This window comes from Gopherus flavomarginatus, unplaced genomic scaffold (assembly GCF_025201925.1).
Source record: "Gopherus flavomarginatus isolate rGopFla2 unplaced genomic scaffold, rGopFla2.mat.asm mat_scaffold_122_arrow_ctg1, whole genome shotgun sequence".
NCBI classification, from domain to species: Eukaryota; Metazoa; Chordata; order Testudines; family Testudinidae; genus Gopherus; species Gopherus flavomarginatus.
Genome location: NW_026114658.1, coordinates 223,315 through 248,138, shown reverse-complemented (window position 1 = coordinate 248,138; position 24,824 = coordinate 223,315). Strand labels below are relative to the sequence as shown.

At 51.2% G+C, this 24,824-nt stretch overlaps 2 non-coding genes across 2 annotated transcripts; one reads left to right on the top strand and one right to left on the bottom strand.

Moving 5' to 3' along the window:
- Positions 1 to 4,303: 4,303 nt before the first annotated feature.
- TRNAS-GCU (transfer RNA serine (anticodon GCU)) lies at positions 4,304 to 4,391 on the top strand. Its single transcript has one exon. It is a non-coding gene; the product is annotated as a tRNA-Ser (tRNA).
- Positions 4,392 to 17,583: 13,192 nt separating this feature from the next.
- On the bottom strand, positions 17,584 to 17,656 carry TRNAV-AAC (transfer RNA valine (anticodon AAC)). Its single transcript has one exon. It is a non-coding gene; the product is annotated as a tRNA-Val (tRNA).
- Positions 17,657 to 24,824: the final 7,168 nt, after the last annotated feature.

The window sequence follows — 24,824 nt, the reverse complement described above, 5'->3', positions numbered from 1 at the left end:
ACAAAATTATTTCAGCAGAATTATATTGCTCAGGTCTGTGAAAAACTCACAACTCCCCTTCGGTCGGCAGCTCGTGGCTGGTGTACACACTGCAATGCCACATCTGGTGACAAAACTGCCCTGTTTTGTTGACAAAATAAAACCACTTCGATGAGAGGCCTAGAGCTTTTTGCAGCAAACTTAAAGGGACAGAGTGCCAGTGTAGATGCTGCCGTTCATTATATAACCATAACTGGCCTCCTCCAGTATCCCATAATGCCTGCCGTGAACTCGCCTGCCCTGCATTCTGCTACAGAGCCATGGGACCCTCTCCTTTCATAGCTCCAGGAAGTTCTGACAGCTAAGCCTGCTGCTCTGCTCTGGCAGCCAGGAGCAAATCTCTGCCGTGGATGCTGCTCTCTCCCGCCCTGCAAACACAGAGCAGGTGGCAGGAGCTTCCTTACAGTGGGGGCGGCGAGGCATTGGCATCTGAACTGTGACAACCCCATGATACCCCTTCCTTCGAGGAGGCTCTTACCTTCTAAACAGGGACGGCTGTTTTCTAGTAAAATCACTACAAGGGAAGGAGAAAACTCAAAAGAGGTTCCTCCTGGCGCTCACGTCCGTGAACCCAAATACTCTCTCAGTCCTCAAAGAGAGACCTGGAGAAGGAGACTTGCTGAAGCAAAGCCCCAAGGGTCTCTGAGGTTTCCCTGGCCCCTCACCCCTGTCCTGCCTGGCTGATGTCAGCATCTCTCTGTGAGGTCACCACCTCCCCACCACCTTGGACCAATAGTCTGAGGTCCTGCAAAAGGCCTTTGTGATGTCACTGTCACACCCCTCCCTTGCTGTGCCAATGTCCTGCCCCTGGCCTGGACCTTTGGAGGTTTGAGCTACTCCCTGTGGATCACCCCACTCAAGGAGTGTTCGTTCTAGGCAGCAAGCCAGCTAGACAGGAAAACATCAGACGCTGCTCCCAATGCTACACTCTGTTTTTCAGAAATTAGTCAACTTTATGGCCGGAAGAGACCATTAGAGCATCTAATCTGACCCCCTGCATATCACAGGCCTCCTGTATGACACAAGAGCTACTTTGGGGGCAAAAACATTCAAGAAAGGCATCTAGTCTTCATTAAATGACATCAGGAGATGGCGAATCCACCCCTTTCCTTGGTAGCTTGTTCCTGTGGTGAATCATCCTCACTGCTGAATTTTTGCGCCCTATTTGTAATATGAATTTCTCTTTTCACTTTTCGGCCATTGGGTCTTGTTATGCCTTTCTCTGCTCGATTAAAGAGCCCTTTAATACCCAGTCTTTTCTCTCCCTGAAGGCACTTCAACACTTCAGTTCAAGTCACCTTTCAATCGTCTTTTGATAAGCTAAACAGGTTGAGCTCTTTCACTACTCACTAGAAGGCATTTTTCTCCAGCCCTCAGAACATTTGGTGGCTCTTTGCTGCCCCAGCAGAGCAGTTTGCAGGGACCACTGGAGTGGTTCATGGAATGGCTGGTGGAGTGGAGCGGCTCAGACTCCCTGCTTGCAAGAGGGGAAGTATTGCCTCCTAGAGGCACCCAGGGGGGTGATGTGTAATTGTCCCAGGTCACTGGGTGGGGGCTCGAGCCAGTTTTGTATTGTTTTATTGAAGCAGAACCCCTAGATACTGAACCCAGCCCTTGTTTCTGCCAACTCAGAGGGGCAGAAGAGTTACAGGAATTTATCACACAACCCTCCCTGTTCCCATGGGGAGAATCTAGGGAAGGGGGAGTCATTCCTCACCTGTGCTCCCAGAAGAACTGCTAGGACTCCTTCCTGCCAGCTACTCACTACTGGATTCACCCTCAGCTCCTGGGATCTTTCTGCTCCAAAGGCTCCAGAGGCCTGGGGTTGGGAGGGCGTCACTGCACAGTCTGAAACACAAGGGAGGATTCTGGAATTGAAGGAAGGAGCAAAAAATGGAGAGGAAAGAAACAGAGAGAAAACGCCTCATCTCTCTCCCCTCCCCGTCCCAGCAAGAAATGTTACCAAGGATCAGCGTTAGGGGAAATGGTGCCCTGGGTAAAACTTAGACTTTGGCACTTCCCCATCGCCCCTAGACGATCCCCCTCTCCCTTTACCCCCTAGCTCCGGCACTCCCAACCCTTGTGCCTCCTTCACCCCAACTCCTGCCCCCTCCTGTGCCCTAACCCCTACACTGTGTCCCCTTTGCCCTTAACTCCCATACTCCCCTCTTGTGCCACCAACCACTGCCCCCTCCTGAACCCCCTTGACACCTGACCCCTGCACCCCCTCCTGTGCCACCAGCCACTGCTCCTCTCCTGCACCCCCTTCACCCTAATCCTACACCCCCCTCCTGTGCCACCAGCCACTGCCCCTCTCCTGCACCTCCTTCACCCTTAACCCCTGCACCCCTTCCTGTGCCACCAGCCACTGCCCCCTCCTGCACCCCCTTCACCCCTAACCCCTGCGCATCAACCTCTGCCCCTCTCCTGCACCCCTTTCACCCCTAACCCCTGCACCCCCTCCTGTGCCACCAGCCACTGACCCTCTCCTGCACCCCCTTCACCCCTAACCCCTGCGCCCCAACCCCTGCCCCTCTTCTGCACCCCCTTCACCCTAATCCCTTCACCCCCTCCTGTGCCACCAGCCACTGACCCTCTCCTGCACCCCCTTCACCCCAACCCCTTCCCCCGCTCTTTTGTCCCCAACCCCTGCGCCCACTCCTGCACCCACGTGCGGACAGTGATCTGTGTGCATGGAGCAGCTAGCATTGCTCCTCCCTGGGATGCTGCTCCTCTGGGTACCCCTAGGGGTTGTGAGGGTGGGGAGATGAGAAGTGACGTCATCCGAGCTCCCTGCATCCAGGTCACTTTCCTCAGCTGGGCTGCATAAGGGGAGGGCAGAGAGCAGCAGCTTCTGATGCTCCCCTCACAGCACAGCCCAAGTGGGAAAAGTGACCAGGACGCATGGAGCACATAGTGTTGCTCCTCACTCCCCCCAACCCTCTATGGGCCCATGGAGGAGCATTGGGGCAGGGGAGAGCAGTGAGCACCTTTGCACTGCCACACGGTGCCCTTTGACCCCCTGGAGCCTTGGGTGGCTGCTGGGGGCCCCACCCCTAGTGCCGGCCAGGCTCCCCAGCACAAGCAGCAGAAAACACAGGGAGACTGGCCCCACACTGAGCAGCGGTAGCCTGGGCGGCACGTAATGGAGGTCGGGGGGGCTCAGTCTCCCCAAACCTTGCATCACCAAGGGGACAGTGGGGCCCATGACTGGGACCCCGGCCAAATTAGGCCACCCTGCAAAAGTCTCCCCTATGTCAGCCCCAGGGCTGGAGGAGCTCCCACTCCCTGCTACGGCCCAGGGGCTGCAGCAGGGGTACGGAGCTTCTCTGGTCTCAGGGCCGCAGCGGGGCAGGGGTAAAGGAGTGATAGGGTGGGGCTGGTGGGGGAAGGGGTGGAACAGAGGTGATAGTGGATGGGGCTGTGGGTGGAAGGGGGCAGAGCCACAGACAGAAGGGGGTGCATGGTTCTGGTGCTGGGGCCCCCATACTTGTTCTCCCTTTCCCTGGGCTTTGGCATCACTAGCCCCTGCTTAGCGAGTAGGGTTCAGTGGTCCCCATAATGTGGGGTATGACTCCTAGGGAGACACAAAGGAACATTCATGGGGGCACCTCAGGGCCTGAGTCAGCCCCCATGGAGGGCAGGGAGGAAGCACCACTCAGCCCCACTCTGTCCCAGCTCTTCCCCAACCCCACCCTCAGTCTGGGCCTCTGGCTCCCAGCCCAGCGATGACCCCCTTGCCCCTGTCCGCACCCCTCTCTCTAGCAAGCAACAGCCCCACTCCCAGCCCTGCTTCTCGACCGTGGCTTCCGAGGGGCCACAGCCATGGCTAAGAGGGCACAATGTGAAATATTTGGGGACCACTGTTTTAGCGTGATGTCCTCAATCCTTCTCTGCAGTCCAATAAAAGCTATTCCTCACTCACCTACCCCTCCATCAGGATGGACTAGGTCTGTTCTGCTGCCCTTCACTCATACAGGAAGGAGAATAACATTTTATTCCACTCAATGCTAAAGTGATTTGTAACCCAAGACCATCCCAAACTGGTCATTTTGGGGAAGCGGCCCCATCATGCTGCATAGCTAGGCAGAGTAGGTGTGTCTATGCAAACACGGTCTGTTCCTGAAGTCTTTCCCTAGCTCCTCACTAGATGTGAGGGAGGAGGTCATTCAGACCCTGCTTACGCTTAGTATTTAAAAAGTCCTTCGTGTCCCTATCTCTGTCGCCCTTAGATTTCTCCTCCTGTCCCTTTTGTTGCAGCTCAGATGAGGTGGCCCAGTGGTTAAGGTGATGGATTGCTAATCCATTGTGCTCTGCATGCATGGGTTCAAATCCCATCCTCACTGGAAGCATTTAGTCTTGACTCTTCCTTTATAGACAACCATCTCCCCACTTGGTACAATAACAGACACAACAATGTTGCTTCTTGCAAACAAAAACCTTCTCAGAAACTCCAACACCCCCCCCCCGGCTTTAAATAAAATGTCTAAATCCCAGGTTTCTAAAAAATGTCTCTAGTTCTGTATTTCATAGTTTTTATCTTAAAAGCTAATGTTTCCTCAAGCTGAATAAGGCAACGCTTCAAAGGGAAATGGTAGGGGAGAAATAGGAAAGGAAAAAGCCCCTTTTCTCAGGAGATACAAACTCGACTCCCTCCTGTCTCTATCACCAGTGGATTTTGCCTCCCTCCTTCTGAGGTGTAAATAAAATAAAGAGGAGACAAGGTGGTTTGGCACAAACAAAGGTAAGTGTAGTCAGGGTAAAGGTGCAGAAAGCTGGGGGAACAGGGGAAAATGCGAACTTAATGAATACAATGAAACAGTGACTGGGTTTGGGAGCTTAACGCTCAGGCCCATAAACCCTCTCTTGGAAACTAGAAAACACTAAACAATGCCCCAACACAGAAACCTTTCCCCACTGTTCAGGCGCAGTGGATCCCAGGTGCCGGCGCGACGCCCAGGACCTTCCACTCTCCCGTTGATTTAGAACCGTTGAGGAGGAGCACTGGGGAGTCCAGACGACGGTTGGGTTTCGTTGCTGGCACGGAGGCCCTCTGGGATGCTGGACACCAGGAATGCAGGACGGCAGGAATGGGGGTGACAGGCCTCCTGTTCCTCAGTCTCACGGTGGGACCGAGGGGGTTCTTCACTCTCCAGCTTGGGAGCACTGTGAAGACACGACCGTGGACGGGTGACTCAGAGATTCCCTCCTTCCTCATCACTGCACAACTGTTATCTTTTGTCTGAGCCAGGCAGAGTTTATCTTCATCACGTTCTATCCATCCACTTCTCAAAGTGTCATGTGATGAAGCATTCTCCGTTGTCTGTGCTTGGAGATGATGCTTTGACTTCTTTAATCCTCTATCAGAGTGGCTATGAGTGGAGATGAAAGTGTCAAAGACCTGGGAGAGGAATTCAAATGGATCCCAAACACAGTGCAATCATTGGGAGTTTAAATCCCAGGTTCCATCTATTGGCAAAGCCACTTCTAACAAGGTAGCTGTTTTGTCCCCCATTATGGCACAAGTTTGAAATATGGGCAGCATAGAGCCAATATTCATAACATCAACTACAAAAATGATACACATCTAGAGATAGCATCATTATAATCAGCCAATCAGAACCTCTCCATAGACCCCTTACAAAACAACCTTTCTACAATATTGACTGCAAATATAGAACAGTGGTCGCAACGGTGATCTATACAGTTACAGATTATGTCAATAACGTCACAGGAGGTGACATGGCATCAGTGAGACTGATATTGGAATAGCTTTCAGTTTTGGTGTCCTCATTTGAAAAAGATGTTGTAAAATTGGAGCTAGGGCAGCAAAGAGCTACTAAATGTTCTGAGGGCTGGAGAAAAATACCTTCTAGTGAGCTATTGAAAGAGCTCAACCTGTTTAGCTTATGAAAAGAAGATTGAAAGGTGACTTCTCTGAAGTGTTGAAGTGCCTTAATGGAGAGAAAAGATTGGTTATTAAAGGGCTCTTGAATCTTGCAGAGAAAGGTATAACAAGACCCAATGATTGGAAGGTGAAAAGAGACAAATTCCTATTACAACTAAGGCACAAATAGTCAACAGCGAGGATGATTCACCACAGGAACAAGCTACCAAGGAAAGGGGTGGATTCTTCATCTCCTGATGTCATTTAATGAAGACTAGATGCCTTTCTTGAATGTGTTTGCCCCCAAAGTAGCTCTTGTGTCATACAGGAGGCCTGTGACATTCAGGGGGTCAGATTAGATGATCTAATGGTCTCTTCTGGCCAGAAAGTCGACTAATTTCTGAAAAACTGAGTGTAGCACTGGGAGCAGCGTCTGATGTTTTCCTGTCTAGCCGGCTTGCTGACTAGAATGAACGCTCCTTGAGTGGGGTGATCCACAGGGAGTAGCTCAAACCTCCAAAGGTCCAGGCCAGGGGCAGGACATTGGCACAGCAAAGGAGGGATGTGGCAGTGACATCACAAAGGCCTTTTGCAGGACCTAAGACTTATTGGTCCAAGGTGGTGGGGAGGTGGTGACCTCACAAAGAGATGCTGACATCAACAAGGCAAGGCAGGCTGAGCTGCTCACGTGAATGGTTGCCCCGTGGCCGGGGGGGACCATCACATTCTGTTTATGTATTGGACAGTCATATAAAATCCAGTCCAACAGTCCCCCTTTTCCACTAGTTATTTAATAGCAACATCAAATCCCCTCCGATCTTGGTGGTTTTCTCTCATGTTATCAAATGTCGTTTGTGACAGGGTTCTCTCTGCGTGTGTCAAAGATTGATATAAAATACCCCAAACATTTGCCCCACTTCTCTCTAGTTGTTTTATTTCTAATTGAATATGATGGGTTGTTTCCCATTGTGCTGAGATGCAGCCGCCTCTGGGATGGATCCATGGTGGCCATTATTTGCTAGTGACAGCCCGTGGATCTTTCTTGCCCTCCAGGCCTTCCATTCTCCTGTTAAAGAAGCACTCCCCAGGCTCCCTCTGCCTGTGTGACTGGCCAGCAGGAGGTGGTGTTAACTTTCTAGCCACTTCTCACACTCTGTGAGGTAACACTTGCAGGGGCAGGGAAGGTGTCTGTGTGGGGAGATTGCAGCTGAAGGGGCATTGTGGTAGGGGGAGGCCTCTGGGTGGCTGGGCAGGGGGTACCCTAGTCAGGTTGGTGGGTTGTGGAGGTTTGGGGTTTTCGGGGGTGGTGGTTCTGATGTGCCCATCCCTGAGGCTATGGGTCCTGGAGGTGGGTATCGCTGGGGGCCTGGTGGCTGCAGAACAGTGGGGGTGGGTGTCTCTTGGGGAGGCGGGATAGAGGGTTAGAGGGAGCCTGGTTCTGTGCCAGGGGCTCTGTCTGTGCTTCCCCCGCTGGTTCCTGGTTTTGTTGCCATGCCCAGTGCACAGAGCTGGGGGAGGGGATCCCTGGCACTAGGTGAGGACATGCCAGGGAAGCAGAGTGATGGGTCGCACTGTAAAGCATCAGGGGGTCACACTGGGCAGAGGAGGGGGTCCCAGGCAAATGTCAGGGTAGATCGTTCTGGAGGGTGGGGAAGTTCCTAGGCAGGCAGTGAGGGACTGAGTTCCCAGTGGGGGGCGGGTGGGTCCCTTGAGGGGGTCCCTGGCTGCTGGGGGCTCTTGGTGGGGGGAACCCTTTGGGATTCCCAACCTGGCAATCATGGTGTGGTGGGGGTTCTCTGGCCGGTGGGGCTTTGAGGGGTATCTGGGGTCCCTGGCCAGGGACTCTGGGGGCTGCGTCCCAGGGAATATCTGATGGGATCCTGGCTGGGGGGTTTCTGGGGCCCCTGGCTGGGGGGTCTGGGCTCTGGGTACTAGGGGGTGTCTGGGGGCTGCTGCTAACCATGATCCTTCTCTCTGGTCAACTTGTACCAGAGTCCTGGCTCCTAGTCACCAGGTCACCAAGTCCGTTCCCCAGTCACGTGCCCTGTCACTGTGATAACTTTCTGTCCACTTAGCAAACACTGTTAGTGTGAATTCACAGAATTTCCTTTTCTCCTCTTTTGAAAACTGCAGGAACTTTCGGTTCCGTTTGGAAAATTTTTGCCCCCAGTCCTTGTCCTAGATCTGCGGGGGTGAGGGAGGTGGGAAGGGAGTCAGCACTGCCACCCGATGGTCTTTTCCACAGCGTTCTGAACTCATTCTTTCTGAAATCTGGTGTCATTGAGACCGTTGTTAATCCAGAGTCACTGTATGGAAAGACAAGGAGTGATTCCAGATGGACAGTGGGTCAAATGAGATCAGCCATTCTCCCTGTGAGGAGGGGCTCCCATTAGCTGCTCTCCCCAGAGAGCTAAAGGAGGGAAGCTGCTCATACACTCCGTCCCTCTCTGCTCAGGATATTGGGGTTCAGCTTCCTGGGTCAGATGCTGCAGCCTCCATTGTGATCTGGGAGACCAGGCTTGGCAGCTGCTGCTCCCCCAGTGGGGCTCTGTGCTGGGAAGTGACCTTAATTAAAGCTTCTTCTCTGCCCGGCCCAGGGGATGACTTTCTGCAGCTGGTCCTAGCCCCCTAGGGCAGTCCTGGGCCCTGTTACTACTAAATTCTGAGCCAGAGTCTCCAGATAACTGAAAGACCTCAGGGAATGTCCTAGGGTCTGGCAAGAAAGTGACTCTGCACAAACAACACCACCTCATTTCTCCTCCCATTAGCGGTTGCCAGGAGGAAATCCAGCCATGGGAGAGCAAAGCCCCCAGGAAAGGGACTGTCCCAGCCAGAGGGGCAGGGAGAGAGGACAGGGGAAGGAGAGACTGAAAGGGGCAGTGGGAGAAATGAAGGTGGGGGAGAGATTTCCAGCTCTCTAGTCCACCCAGACACATGTATTGCTGCATCCTGGGGCAGAACCACTTTCCAGTGAACAAAACAAGGATCAGACAGAGCAAAAGCCAGTTCCTGACTCCATATTCCCCCTGCTGGGGTGTGGCTGCCGTGGGGTCAGTGTCTGAGGGAATCCCCCACAGTGACTCCTTTGGTTCTGCTCTTTTCTAGCCTTGTGTTCAGAGAAGGGGTGAGGGGAGAGAGAAGGGAGGTTAAAAATGTGTCTGTGGACTTAGCCTGGCAGGAGGGGCCAGGTCTAAATTGTAATAAACAGATTGAGCATTTCCCAGCATGACAGAATCTAGGGTGTCTGTCTGCAGGGAAAGGGCCTGGGGGAATTGTGATGTGAAATTAACTAAAACCGGTTCTGAAACGCCCACAACTGCCCTTCTCCCCCAGACAGGCTGCAGAATGTTTTGCTCCAGCTCATCCCAGCCTGGCGTGGGACAGGGAAGAGAAATGGCTGCAGTGGAGTCAGTCCAGGTAGAGATTATCGGGGGGTTGCTGGTGGGTTCCTGCTGGAGGAAAGGGAGAGCAAATACACCAGAGGTGGGAAGGTTTGCAGAGTCTGGTTTGGAGGTTGGAGCGGGGCAGGAAATTCACAGCGTGGGGAAAGGAGGAGGCCAGGGTGTGGCAGACCTGCTGGGAGTTATTTACTAAGTGGCCTAGATTCTAGGAACAGACCCAGGAGGTTTGGAGGTGGAAATGCCCTAATTTGTGAAGAGAGAAAATAACCCACCTACATGGAGCTAGTCAAACTGACCAGACTCCTAGTGCTGGAGCCTGACCTCATTAACCATCAGCTGCTGTGAGATATAAAGGGGACACCCATGAGTCAGGCTTATTGGAGCTGCCTCTCCCTTCATATCCCACTCCTCACAATGAGGAGGGTGTTGGGCATCCTACCAGCGAGCTCTCCCTGGACCCTGCTAGGGGCTCCATCTCCTGTATCAGTCAGTGGCTAGTAGGGGGGTGATGGATATGCTGGGAGAGATAAGGGGCTCTCTCTTCATCCCCTCACCCTGGCATTTGCTGGATACTCTGAGCCAGGTCGAGGTGGGACTCTCCTGACTATGATCCACCCAGAGCTTCCATTTGATTCACTCTTCTCTGCCACAAATAGTGGGGCTGTGAGTGGGGCAGCAAGTCCTTAGTGTTGGACTCTTACTCTTTCAGGGGCTGGTGACCTTCAAGGAGATGGCTATGTATTTCACCAGGGAAGAGTGGGCTCTGCTGGACCCCACTCAGAGAGCCCTCTACTGGGATGTCATGCAGGAGAACTATGAGACTGTGACCTCGCTGGGTAAGGGTTCCTGTCCCTTCTGTTCTTGGAAGGGGAAATGAAGAGTGAAGGTTCACGCCACCCCCACAATGCCATCTGTACCCTGTCCTGTTTCAGCATCACCCCAATAGGCCAGTGACACACATAATACCAGAGACCCTCCTCTGCTGCAGAACACTTTGGGAACAGAGCACAGGAGCCGCATTGCACAGTGTCAAATATCTCCTGTTTGCTCAAGTGAAACTGGGGGTTAGGTCTGGCATAACTGTCCCATACCCCTAATCATTTTTCTTGCCCTTTTCTGAACCTTTTCCAATTCCAATATTTCTATTTTTGAGATGGAGTGACATGTGCATGCAGTATTCAAGATGTGGGTGTATCATGGATTTATTTGCTGTTTTTACAAATATGATCTATGAGATATTCTGTCATATCTATCACTTTCTTAATTATTTCCTACATTGTTCACTTTTTTTCACTGCTGCTGCACATTGAGTGGATGTTTTCAAAGAACTATCCACAGTGACTCCAAGATCACTCTCTTGAGTGGAAACAACTAATTTAGACCCCATCATTTTGTATGTATAGTTGGGATTGTGTTTTCCAATGGGCTGCACTATGTGCTATCCTGTCATCTAGTACTGCTAAGATCCTGGATTCAGTAATATCCCTGCCCTTCCTGTTCCCTTTCTCCACCGAACCCCGCCAGCCCATGCTTCCTGTTCCCAGCTTCCCCAGGATTCTCGCACTGTCTCTGATCTTCTCTGTCAGCAAGAAGCAGTGCCAGGGACACTTGCCCTCTGTCTGGAGTCTTCGATTTCTGGGACATGGATTTACTTTCTCTGTGTTGTAAGAGGCTCTGTCATAATGAGTGTCTGTGATGTTACCCAGAGTACAATCTGGACTGTTAAATAGCTGTACCTCAGTCCTCCAGCATGGGGTGCCTTTTCCACTGTTTTCCCGCGAGAACAGCCCCTCTTGGCCAATTAACACACAGTCTCCAGCATGTAACTCACTCCCAGCTACACAGTATTGAGTGCTGCTAGACAGCCACTCATGAATTACACCTCAGGAGAAAACCAGCAAATTCTCAAGTGCCCAACTTTCCCCCAGAAATGTGCATCTTGCACTGTCCAGCACGCTACTGAACGACCCAAGCTCATATGAAGTCTGTCATTTCATCAGCGGAAAATGACATGCACCAGCTTGTTATCCCAAACAGAGTTTCCAACACACTTCAATCCACACATACTGGTTAGATGAACAATAAACCAAGCTTGTTAACTACCAAAAACTAAAACTAGGCCCAGTCCATGAAAGGGGCACTCCCAGGAGAGACTGTATAAAGGCTGGAACATGAAACACCTTTGTAAACCTGAGACAGCTGCCTTGGGGACAATGACAGGGAGAATCCCCCAAAGTGACTCCTTTCTTTCTGCTCTTCTCTGGCCTCCGATTGTTCCTTCCAACGTGGAGTACTTTGCACTTGTCTCTACTGAATTTGATCCTATTTACTTCAGATCATTTCTCCCGTTTGTCCAGATCATTTTGAATTTTAATCCAATCCTCCAAAGAACTTACAACCCCTCCCAGCTTGGTGTTGTCCGCAAACTTGATACGTGTAAGAGAGAGACTGTTACTGGGAGGGTTTCCCCATGTGTCAGAGGGTTACACCCTGGTGGGAGGGGGCTAGGCCTGTACTGGAATAAGGTCACTCTGTGCTTCACAGTGTGCTAGAACCTAGAATGTGCATTAGCAGGGGAAAAGCTGGGGGGAATCGGCTTGGGGAATGGACAAAAGCCTAGTCTGAATTCTCACACCTTGCCCTTTTCACCCCGGCAGGCCAGAGAATAACATCCATGTTTCGCTGCAGATCACCTCGTCCTCCCAGGGGCAAGGAAATGGCTGCCATGGAGCTGGCTCAGGTAAGAGATTATCAGGGTGGCGGGCTCTGCTTGGAGGTTGAGGAGCAGTAAATGCATAAGAGGGTGGGAATTGCTAGAGGTGGTGGGAAGCAGGAAATATCTCGGGTGGAGAAAGGGAGGGGACAGCATGTGACAAACCTGCTGAGACTTGTGTAGTGTAGGGCGTGATGGGTTGTCACCCCCAGGAGGCAGTTTGTGGAGCTTCTGGGAACTGCTGTGTCCTCTAACCCTCACGCTGGGCTGGCCCTTCTCACACTGCTTTGCTGGAGATTTCGCTAGCCTCTCCAGGGCCTGTTATCACCCAACACAACAGCAGGTGGCGCCATGCAGCCAACTAAGCTACCTGAGTGCGTTACCTAAGCCACTCAAGGACAGATAGAAGACAAGAGCCAATTTCCCACTCCCCAACCTTGCACACTTGCTGTAGTATAAATCCAGAATGATACCATCTTATAGTGCACAGGGATCTCTATAATACAAGCTCATTAATTTAGTTTCCCTTCCCCTCGATATGGGACAGATGTGCACAACAAGCTGAGATTTTCCCCAGACACTTCACTCAAAATACACTGGTTAAGATAAAGCATCAAACAAGTTTATTAACTGCAGAAAGATAGATTAAGTGATTATAAGTGATAACAAACAGATCAAAGCAGATTATTTAGCAAATAACCAAAACTCAGACTAAGCCTAACATACTAGATGGATAGAATTTGAATTAGCAATTTCTCACCCTGACTGATGGTACAAGCAGTCCCCCAAGTTTCCATACACAAGCTAGAAATCTCTTGATCCTGGGAGCAGCACTTCCCCCACATCCGTTTTTGTTTCTCAGGTGTTTCCAGAAGTTCTCTTGTGTGGAGAATGAGGCCAAGAGATGATGTCACACCCCACCTTATGTAGCTTTTCCATATGGTGGGAACCTTTTGTTCCAAACTCAGTTCCTAGTCCAGTTTGTGGAAAAATACAGGTACTAAAATGGAGTTTAGTGTCATGTGGTCTGGTCACAGGCCCTGCTGAGTCATAGTAGCCATGACTCATAGGCTGGCTGAAACATTCACAGGAAGGCTAAGCTCTTCCACAGTCCATTGTCTTTGTTGAGCCATCAGCACTGTCTGGCTTCTTCATTGTTGTACCTGAAAGGCTCATTGTGGGTGTTACCCAGAGTAAGCACATTTGAAATACAGATACAGAGCCAATATCCATAACTTCAGATACGAACATGATATGTGCACACAAATAGGATAATCATATTCAGCAAATCAGAACTTTTCCAGTGACACCACACATGATGCATCTTCTACAAAATAGATCATAATTATGTCCTAATCATATTATAATCATACCACTATGATGAATATGGGGGTGTAGTGTCAGATAGGTCCTAATTTCAAGGCACAGGAGTTGGGAATGGAACTTCCCCTCTTTGAGGAACAGGAAATAACCCTCCAGCCAGGGCCGGGACAACTTCCCAGACTCTCAGCGATGGAGCCTGAATCTACTGACATTTCATTAATGACCACCAACCCCAATCTTTGTGGCAACTGTAAACTTTATCAGTGATGATTTTGTACTCTCTTCTAAGTCATGGATAAGAATGTTAAATAGCACAGGGCCAAGAACCAATCCCTGCAGGAACCTGCTAGAAAGAAATCCACTCGATCATGGTTCCCCATTTACTATCAGAGTTTTTAATCTATTTAATGTATGCCGTGTTTATTTTGTATCATTCTAGTTTTTTTTAGTAAAAATATTGTGCTAATCAAGTCATGTCCCTTACAGAAGTTTAGGTATATTACATCAATACTATTAGCTGCAACCAAACTTTTGATCTCATCCAATAAGGATATCCCGTTAGTTTGATAGGCTCTATTTTCTCTAAACCTTTGTTAATGGGCACTACAATTCTGACCTTCTAACTTCTATTCTTTATGATTGACTTCCCCTTTCTTCCATATATTTTATTTGGAGAGTGCTTGGATTCCTACCAGGGAGCCACTATCAGGGTCCAGAGACAGCCCCATCTCCTATATTAAGCTCTGGCTAGTAGCTATGTGATAAATGTGAAGACCCTGCTTCTGTCTGTCAGATGGGAGACACAAAGGTTCTCTCTTTCTACCCTCTGATGCCTCCTGGCTGCTGTAAGGAAGGTGGAGTGGGACTCTGTTAACATGTGCCTCCCGGAGCTTCCATTTCCCTGGTGCTGCTGTTCCGTGAATAGTGGGGTTGTGAGTGGGTCAGCAGGTACTGAGTATTGGACTCCTGCTCTTTCAGGGGCCGGTGACCTTCGAGGAGGTGGCTGTGTATTTCTCCAGGGAAGAGGGGACTCTGCTGGACCCCACTCAGAGAGCCCTCTACAGAGATGTCATGCAGGGGAACTATGAGACGATGGTCTTGCTGGGTAAGGATTCCTGTCCCTTCTGTTCTTGGAAGGGGAAATGAAGAGTGAAGGTTCATGCCACCCCCACGATGCCATCTGTACCCTGTCCTGTTTCAGCATCACCCCAATAGGCCAGTAACATACATACTACCAGAGACCCTCCTCTGCTGCAGAACACTTTGGGAACAGAGCACAGGAGCAGCATCACACAATGTCAAATATCTCCTCTTTACTCAAGTAAAACTGGGGTTAGGTCCAGCATAATGAACAGAAGCTTCCTACCCCCAGCCTTCTCTCAAACCCTGAGCCTTCTCTACCCAAACCAGAATGTGCTTGGGGTGTAACAAGCAGGCGGCTGGAGTCAGAGCTGCCAGTCCAGGGTTACTTATCATACAGACACTCAGTGCGTCCTTGAACGCTGGCTGGGAGTATCCAGACAGGGGAGCTCCAGCAGCAGAACACTGAATCTCACCCAGGATTACAGATGACACAACTCCTCGCTGATCTGGATTGCACCCCAGCATGTGAAAATGGCCTAGGTTGGTAGTGACATTTCTTGAGACATGGAGAGTCTTGCTCCCATATCACCAGGTGTAATAAAAATAACAGGAAAGGCCAAATATGGAAAACTGATTCTTCAGCTTGCTTTTGACCTGCATCATATTTTGCAATATATTCCAAATAAGGAAATTAACGTGCAACGTATGTGTCATTGTTTGTGGTTTTAAGCTGTAAAAGGCTTGTGTGATTTTTAGCTCAGGAACAGTATTCCAATAGCTGTCGCCCCCTGCGTGCTTGTAACCAAGAAAAGAGCCTCAGGCTGAGCTGATTCAAATATTAATCCTGTGGTCGTTTTCCACAACAGCCTCAATAGGTCCCTGTGATGGAATGTAAGGCTACATCTAGACTACCCACCGTATCGGCGGGTTAAAATCGATTGCTCGGGGATCAATATATGGCGTCTCATCTAGACGCCATATATCGATCCCCGAGCGCGCTTATATCGATTCCGGAACAACACCAACCCCAACGGAGTTGCTGATTTGACAGGGGGAGCCGCGGACATCGATCCCGCGCGGTGAGGATGGGTGAGTAATCCGATCTTAGATATTCGACTTCAGTTACGTTATTCACGTAGCTGAATTTGCGTATCTAAGATCGATTTCCCCCCGTAGTGTAGACCAGCCCTTAATGTCTTCACATCTTCCCCCTGCAGGAGAATGGCTGTTTGACCAGCTGTTTGCCTTGCTGTCTCTTAGGAACTGGTCTGTGGGTGTTCCCCAGAACTGTAACTTTTTCAGTAATATCATACTGTAAAATCTCACAATCTTACATACAGTGTTACTACACATTTTAACAGGAGGATAATATTCAGTAGGTTATGCGTTTTCTAATGATACCTCAGAAGCCATTTTCCACTAGCAGGGTCTTCTCTGTTCACAGAATTTCTGATAGTTTGATGTCTGCTGGCACTGGAGATCACTATTTTGGCATCTCTCTCTCTGTCTCAGTGAGCACCCGCTGTGGTTGTTGAAAGTCTGTAATGGGATCTATGGGATGCAACTGAACAGTGGGACCCCTGAGCCCTTTGTCCCACCACCTGGGCTCCCTCTCACACATGTGATGCTGAGACAAGCTGTGAATCTCTGGCAGATATTGCACTTACACAGACATCCGTAGGTAGGGACACAGCCAACTGAATTACATGAATGCTTCTGCAGCCACTCATAACACTAATGATAGAAAGTCGCCCCCCTACAGCTCTGCAGCCTTGCACCCCTGGATCATACCATCTTGCCTTAATCAGAAGCCTGATCAGTGTGAGTTTATTACACAGGGTCCACCCCTCCCTCACTGTGAATAGTACATGAACCAGCCTTGTAATGGAGCTGAGATTTCCCAAGAACTTCAAGCAAAATACACCAGTTTAAGTAGAGCATAAAACAGATTTATTAACTACAGAAAGATGGAGTTTTAAGGATTATAAGTGGTAGGAATAAAAGATCAAAGTAAATTACCATGGAAATTAAAGATAAATTCACAATCTAAACTTTACACCTTATTACACTAGGGCGTAGTTCAGTTATGCACACAGGAAGGCTTAATGCTCGAGCTGCTGCACATGCTGGGCAGGCTTAAGGTCGGGCTCCCCATGGCAGGAGACAAGAAGACTCGGCCCCTGGAGGGGCAGGCTGGGGCTTCCTGGATCCCATTTGCTCACAGCCAGCGTCCTGCCCCCACTCCCAAGTCATCCATGGCGCCCCCAGGTCGGCCAGAATGGAGCAGCAGTTTTCACTGCACTACGTCCACTTATGGCTTACAGGCAACTCCCAGACTCACCACAGTCCACCATCTCGGCCAGAAAGGAGCCCACTCAGCCTCACCATTGCTGCTTTTCCTTCCCCCCAGAACCCCGCTTCTCCTGGGCTGCAAGTAGCCATCCCTGGGATGCCAACACGCAGCCACAGGGGTCTGTCTCTCAGCAGCCAACCGCACCTCCATGGGTTCAGCCCTCAGAAGGGCAGGTGGGGGTTTCCTGGATCCCAGTTGCTCACAGCCAGCCCAGCCTCCACCTCTAAAACCATCAGCCATGCCCCCAGGTTGGCCATAAAGGAGCCGCCATTCTCCACTTGGACTCAGCTTTGCTTGTTTTCCTTTCACCCAGAACCTCCCTTCTTCTCCTGGGCTGCAAGTAGCCACTCCTGGGAAGCCAAGAGGCAGGCACAGGATTCTACCTCCCAGCAGCCAACCACACCTCCCCAGGCTTTGCAGAATGAAGGGTGGTGCTCTACTAACCCCACTTAGCCGCACAGCTTCTTCCCTGCCTTCCTCAGCTCAACTTTCCTCTATTGCCCCATTCCTGCCTCACTTCCTCCTTTGGCCAGTCACGCAAAGGAGCCCAGCAGGAAGTGAGAGCCTCTATAGGCCAACCTCCAACAGCAGAGGTGGCCAAGCCACAAGCCTCCAAATGGTGACTGGCCTAACTACTCTAGGTTTTCCAGCCTGACACCAAGGTGCTTTCTCCACTGCTGTCAGCACACTCTGTCATGCAGGGGTTGGAGTTATCCCAGGGACAGGCCAATAGGAGGAGTGCCCTTTCTGAATAACAAGGGGATCTGGGAAAAGGAAGCCAGCATGTTTCTGCCTGGTTTTGAACCAGGGACCTTTTGCGGGTTAGGCAAATGTGATAACCACTACACTACAGAAACTCCACCTACTGGGTTGTTGCTCACTCTGGCACAGACCGATGGACAAATCTAGAGAATGTGGTGGTAGCCCCTCGATAGGTCAGCTGGCAGGGCAGAGGACTGGAGCCAGCACTCAGGAAGTCGTCCTTACCTCGCCCGTGTGACTCCAGCTTGAGGGAGAGCTTCTTTTTCTTCTCCTTGCTGACAAAGAGCAAGAGAAGAATGAAAGGTCAGGTGGGCCAACTCGGTGCAGAAGCCCATGCTGTCTTTTCCTGCTGCATAGCCTGAAATGAGGGACTCGTGGCAGTTAAAGGAACTGCTGCACTCTCAGAAAACATCCCGCCCGTGCATAAAGGAGGATAGAAGAGCCTGTTAGTCTAGCACGCTCCCAACTGAACTGTTTCAGCAGCTGCTAGGTTTCTTTTTGGCCTGTTACTTTTCTGTCTGGGATGTTGTTGTCAGCTGTGGCACAGAAAAAGGACGTCATTGCGAGCTGCCCATGAAGATAAGATTAACTTTTGCCTTCCTTGCTCGGCTTTACTTGCTTCCTCACCCTATTCCTGCCTTAGTTCCTGTGTTACCTGAAGGCAACGGGGGCCCAGCAGTACGAAGAGGAAGTTAGACAGCTAGACCCTGGTGGCAAAAGTTCTACCACCGCTTGCCACCCCACTCTCTTCTCCCAGCTTCACATATTGACCGCCAGGGACTTGGTGCCCAGCAGCGCAACGGAAGGCAGTGGACAGAGCCACCCTCGCCTTGAAGCTCTGGCTCATTAAACCGTATCTTCAGTCGCTGATGGCCAATGAGAGACCAACAGCGCTTGCCATTTTAGCACTTGAAAATGCAATTGGTCAGTCACTGGATCTCTTTAATGCTGTTACATAACAAATGAAAATAGAATCTCAGTGTGACATTCTGTACCTTTGGGGGAGTGTGCTGTAACCCCCATATTCCTCATTTTCATATAATCGTGATCTTATATACAGAGCATGCCTTGTAAGGTATCAGGGGAAAGGATATGATCTGCTGAAAGTCATTTCTCTACCCATAGATGTTTACCATTCATGCATATGAAGTTATGAGAATTGTGCAGTGTGGTTATCACTATGCTGTAAGGTGGGGGAGTCAGCCAAATATTAGCTCCCCAGTGACAACAGCAAGGAAAGTAACCAACACCCGGACCGGGTGTCAAACAACCCATCAACAGCCATTGTTCAGCAAGGGAGCTACAGTGCAATCACTTACCTGCAAGAGGACACCCCAGGGGAATTGCTCAGACTTGCTTGGAGAGACGCAGTGATGCTCACCTGACTCTGAAGGGGGAGCAAAGCCAAGAGGGAAGAAAGGACATGATAAAAGCAGAGACATTTGCCATGCTTTGTCTCTCTCGTCCACCTACATCTACAGACACCCCCACACCAAGCAACTGAAGCGCTGACAAAAGGGGAGAGCCTGGCTGAAAAGCCACCAGCCGGCCTGTGGTGAGAAGCATCTAAGTTTGTAAGGGCATTGAAAGGGTTAAGATCAGCTTAGAGTGCATTTTGCTTTTATTTCACAAAAACAACGAGGAGTCCGGTGACACCTTAAGAACTAACAGATTTATTTGGACACAAGCATTCGTGGGTAAAAAGCCCTCTTCTTCAGATGCATGGAGTGAAAATTGCAGATAGAGGCATAAATATATATTGGAACATGATGTAAAGGGAGTTACCATACAAGGGGAGAACCAGTGTTCAAGGCTAATTCATTCAGGGTGGATGTGGCTCTCTCCAAGTAATTGACAGGGAGGTGTCAATACCAAGAGAGGGAAAATTGCTTTTGTAGTGAGCCAGTCACCCCCAGTCCCTCTTCAAGCTCAAATTAATGGTGTTAAGTTTGCAGATCAGTTGTAACTCTGCAATTTCTCTTTGAAGTCTGTTTTTGAAGTTTTTTGAATGGCTTCTTTTAAATGGCTACTTTGAATGGCTACGTTTAATTGTGTTATTGAATATGAACATGTAAACGTGTTATGGAAGTCCCATGTGGTCTAGTGGTTAGGATTCTTGGCTTTCACCCAGACAGCCTGGGTTCAGTTCCCCACACAGGAACAATGCAGAGCTTCTCCTTGGAGGGGAGACAGGAAACAAAAAGAATGGGAAGGGATCCTGCCAGCAGCAGAGCTGGATAGAGTTGGGAGCAGTACTGGATTTGACATGGTGCCATAGTGCTAGGCCCAAGCTCTGAAGGGACCTGTAACAGTAACTTCCTCCCCTCCGCAGAAAGGGAGCCTCAGAGCAGCCTGGATTCAGTAGGGGAGCTGAGACCCCATAGGGCCCTGGGAGCTGCAGTTCCTTGACCAGCTCCCTGCCTTGGAGCAGAGAAGGAACATTTCCCAGCATTCCCTTGGCTGCTATCAACAGGAAAGGGAGGGGGGAAGCTGTGAGACTCCATGCGCTGCAGCTTGCTGTGGCTGGCTGCTGGAAGGGGGTGCCACCTGTGAATAGGGAAGAGGTGTGACCAAGGAGTAGAAGGCTTTGGCCCAGGTAGCACCCTCAGAAGACTTCCCCAGACAGGCTTAGGGATGCTGGTGTGACCTCGCCTGGCAGCCCCCAAAGATGGAACTGGGTGGACTAACTGGACAGGGCCCCTCTCTATCTGAAGCTGGGCAAGGGAGGTATGTGGATCCCACCAGAAGGTAAAATGGTAAGTAAGGAAGGGGAGGCTCTACTGGACCTGGACAGCTTCAGATACAGGACAGGAGGATTTCCACTTCTGAGCCATGAAAATAGAAATTGACTTTTCCTTTCCAGATGTATCTAATATTCATAAAGGGAATCTAGCCCCTGCCTTCCAGATCTGAACACCTCAAAATCAGGAGTGCTCAAGCTCAATTTGGGCAGCTGTTACTTCATTTCTCCCAAATCAAATATGCTGATCCACTGTCATTTACTGTAGAAAAAGTAGGAGAAAATTGAGCAACAAACGTTGGGGTCTTCCCAGTGCTAACGAGGGCTGGAATTGCTATTTTCAACAGCCATTACACTTTTTTTTTTAGTTTTGTTTGTTTAAAAGGAAGACAGTGATATTGCACTGGCAAATTCCCCATAGAAACAAAGAATGGAACAAAAGAATAATAAAGACACCTCAACTTTCCTCATTTATGTAGGACGGTCTTATTAGATGGATCCAGACATCTTCCAATCACAGAAGCTGATAATTGTTCCACTTTACTGCAGTTCTGTAACCATGCAGGAACCTAGAGGAGGAAAGTGCCTAACTCCAGAGTCTGCAGCTGCCTAGGGCCAGTGCTGAGGATTTAGAGTCCCTAGTGCTGCCCTTGCAAGGTTCGAGCATGCTCAGCCTTGGCATTGCCTCCGCTCCTGCGGCTAGTAGCTGCAGCTGTCTAAGGCTGGCCTCTGGCAGTTGCCCCATGGCTGTAGCTAGAGAAACTACAAGTGGCTCTATGACTCCTGGGGCCATTAAGCTAGAGCACCTAAAGACACTGGAGTTAACCTCAAGGAACAGAGGTCACCAGTAGGAAAGGAATGTCGGGGGAGCAGGGAAGGCGGGAGGAGGTCAGGCTTGCAGAGGGAGCTTCCAGCTGGTTGGGAGCATGTCCAAAGTAGAAAGGAAACAAGTATGGGGAGAGGTGGTGGTGACCAGGTAGCAGACTAGCACGTAGATGGGAGCAGAGGGAGAGACGCTGGTGTCTTCAGATTCCCAAGGGCTAAGTCCTCACTTTGGGGAAATGGTGTTTGCAGGTGGCTTGCTCACATGGCAGGATGGGGGCTGAGGGAGGGATCTGTCAGAACTGATCAGGTGTCTGCTGGCTTTAGGACTTTGAGCTGAGACTAGGACCACATGCAGTGACTGGTGACATGGGGGGGTACTGGAGACATGGCTAGAGAAGGTCTGAATGAGGAAAGAGATAAATCTGTGGGGAGTTTCCTTGGTCACTATGAAAGTTCTGCTCACTGTGGACACTGGTAAACCCACATGGGTGTACAGCTCAATAAGAAAACCCGCGGGCTGAGGGAGCTGTGTATGGCAATGCATATAGTCATGGAGAGGTGTGTGATCAAAATGAAAAATGTCTCTGAGGTTCAGTACCGGGTATACAAAGGCACCAATGGCACTGCCCCACCAGGCCCACACTCGGAGCCCACAGTGACTAAACTGGGGCCCACAAATATGTTTGGTGCCAGGGCCAACAAAAGGTTAATCCAGCCCTGACTGCCTGAGCACTATTTCAGCCTCACATTTTTGGGTGGAACTCCCACAGTGAGAGCTGCAGAGCACTCCCCCGCAACACACACGCACACACTCGTCCTGGTGTTGGGAGGGGAACAGGAGAAAGGACAAAAGAAGAGATGAAGAGAAAGGAGGGAGGGACAGGTGGATGGAGGAAAAGGTGAAACACAAAGGACAAACCCTAATGTCCCCATGATTCTAAGGGACAAAATCCCAGGTGCGGAATAAAATTCTGCCTCCTTAAGCTCATGTTTTCCATGCCTAGAATTCAACTCTCACCAGATGGATCAGACTGAACAGGTTTCACACCTCCAGGAGGCTCTTGCCTTCTAAAGAGGGACGGCTGTTTTCTAGTAAAATCACTACAAGGGAAGGAGAAAACTGGAAAGAGGTTTCTCCTGGCGCTCACGTCCGTGAACCTGAATACTCTCTCAGTCCTCAGACAGAGACCTGGAGAAGGAGACTTGCTGAAGCAAAGCCACAGGGGTCTCTGAGGTTTCCCTAGCCCCTGGCCCCTGACTGATGTCAGGATCTCTCTGTGAGGTCACCACCTGCTCACCAATAGTCTTTGACCAATAGTGTGAGGTCCTGCAAAAGGCCTTTGTGATGTCACTGCCACACCCCGCCCTTGCTGTGCCAATGTCCTGCCCCGGCCAGGCACTTTGGAGCTTTGAGCTACTCCCTGTGGATCACCTCACTCAAGGAGCTTTTCTATAGAGCATCCTCAGATGTCTAAGCACACGAGTGCCATGGCAATGAACTGACACACATGGCACCAAGATGAGATCATTAGTAGACTAACCTATAGGAGAAGGACACCCCAGCATTAGTAGGGGAGAAATCCCTACTGAACATGCATTACACCTAGCAGCCCCTGCGTGGGGTCGGGCGGGGGCTGCGGAGGGGGGAGACCTGGGAAAGGGATGGATGGAAAATGTCTGTGCAGCCGGGACATGGCCGGGGGGCGAGGGGAGAAGAGCAGGTGACCCCTGAGGAGCGGGGAGAAAAAGGGAGCGCTGAGATCCCCTCGGAATTACCACTGCCCCCTCTGTGGAGATCCCCCTCCTCTCCTGTCCTGCCCCCTTTCTCCCTAGAGAGCAACAAGCAACATCCAGGCTGACACCCCCTTCCCTCAAACCCCTGAGAAGTTCCCTGTTCACCTCCCCCCATTGTGCCCCATTTTCTCTCCCCTTTGCCAATGGCCAGTTCAGATCTCAGGTTTGGGGTGTTTCCCCCCATTTTCACCTGCAGTGATTTGTCCTTGTGTAGGTGGGAAATGGTTCCCCCGAGTGATTTCTGAACTGGGCAGAGGCTGGGGGGGGCCTGAGACAGGGAATCTAGTCCACCCAAACCCCTTTAAAGTTCAGCCGCAGCCGGGATTCAAAAGTTTCTGAGCTGCCCGCAGCCGCAGGGAGCACAGAGCTCTTTAAATCTCAGCCGCGGCCAGGATTTATAGGGCTCTGGGCAGGCGGGCGGGGAGCTCAGAGCTCTTTAAACCCCAGCCACCAGGGCCGGCTTTAGGCCAATTCAACCAATTCCCTTGAATCGGCCTCGCTCCTAAGAGGACCCTGCACCCAAGCCCCAGTACCAGCAAAAGCCAGTGCGCTGTACCAGGGTGGCCCAGTTTCCCCAGGGGGCAATTTAAAAGGCCTGGGGCTCCCAGCAGGGGCTGGAACCCCAGGGCCTTTAAATTGCCACTAGAGCCCTGCTGCTGGAGCCCTGGGGTATGGCTGCGGGGCTCTGGGGGCTATTTAAAAAGTCCAGGACTCCCATTGCTTCTACCTCCCCGGCCCTTTAAATAGCCACTGGAGCCCCGCCGCTTCCCCAGTGTTCCCTTGGCTATTTACAGAGCTGGGGCAGTGGAAGCAGGGGCGCCCCGGGCCCTTGAAATAGCCCCCAAGCCCCAGGCTGCTGCTGCTACCCTAGTGGGAGAGGGGGGAGGAGGAGGAGGAGGAGGAGGAGGCACTCACCATAGAGGATGGACTGTACCCCCTGTACCTGCACCCCTTGCCCTGCCTGCAGCCAGCCCGTCCCCAGCCAGCCCCTGCTGCACCCCCTGCCCGCACCAGCCCCGCACCTCCTGCCCTGCTTGCACCAGTTCCTGCCTGCAGCCTGCCCATCTCCAGCCAGCCCCACACCCCCTGCCTTGCCTTCAGCCCTGCACCAACCCCTGTCTCCAGCCAGCCCTGCACCCCCTTCCCTGTCTCCAGTCAGCCCCTGCCACACTGCCTGCCCTGCCCGCACCAGCCCTGCAACCCCTGCCCTCTCCCCAGCCAACCCCTGCCATACTGCCTGCCCTGCCCGCACCAGTCCTGCACCCTCTGCCCTGTCTCCAGCTAGCCCCTTACCCCCTGCCTTGCCTTCAGCCCTGCACCAACCCGTCTCCAGCCAACCCCTGCCGCACCCCACTGCCTGAAGCCAGCCAGTCCCGCACTCCTTTGTCTCCAGCCCTGCCAACCCATGCCGCACCCTCCCTCTGGCCCTGCCTGAAGCCAGCCAGCCCACCCCACACCTCCTGTCTCCAGCCTGCCCCACACCCCTTGCCCAGCCTGCAGCCAGACCCTACCTCTCGCATCCTCCCCCTCCCCCACCTCCAGCCAGCCCCATGTTCACTCGTGCCCTGCAGTTCCGAGGGAAGTAACACTGCACACCTGCTTCAATGAGATGGGCAGGGAGCAGCTGGGACCCACACATGTGCACCCTAGCACACCCTAAGGGAGTGGCAGAGCTCATTTCTAGTTCAGTCCCATCTTTTTAAAAAAAAACTTTTAGGTAGGGTTAACATACATCTGTACTTTCCCGGACATGTCAGGCTTTTTGGTTCTTAAATCGCCATCCGGGAGGAAAATACGGACGTATGGTAACCCTACTGGTACAAAAAATACATACTGTGGCAGAACTTTTTATAGGGAACCGGTTGTTAAGAACTGAAAGGCTTTTTTTTCCCTAATCATCCCTG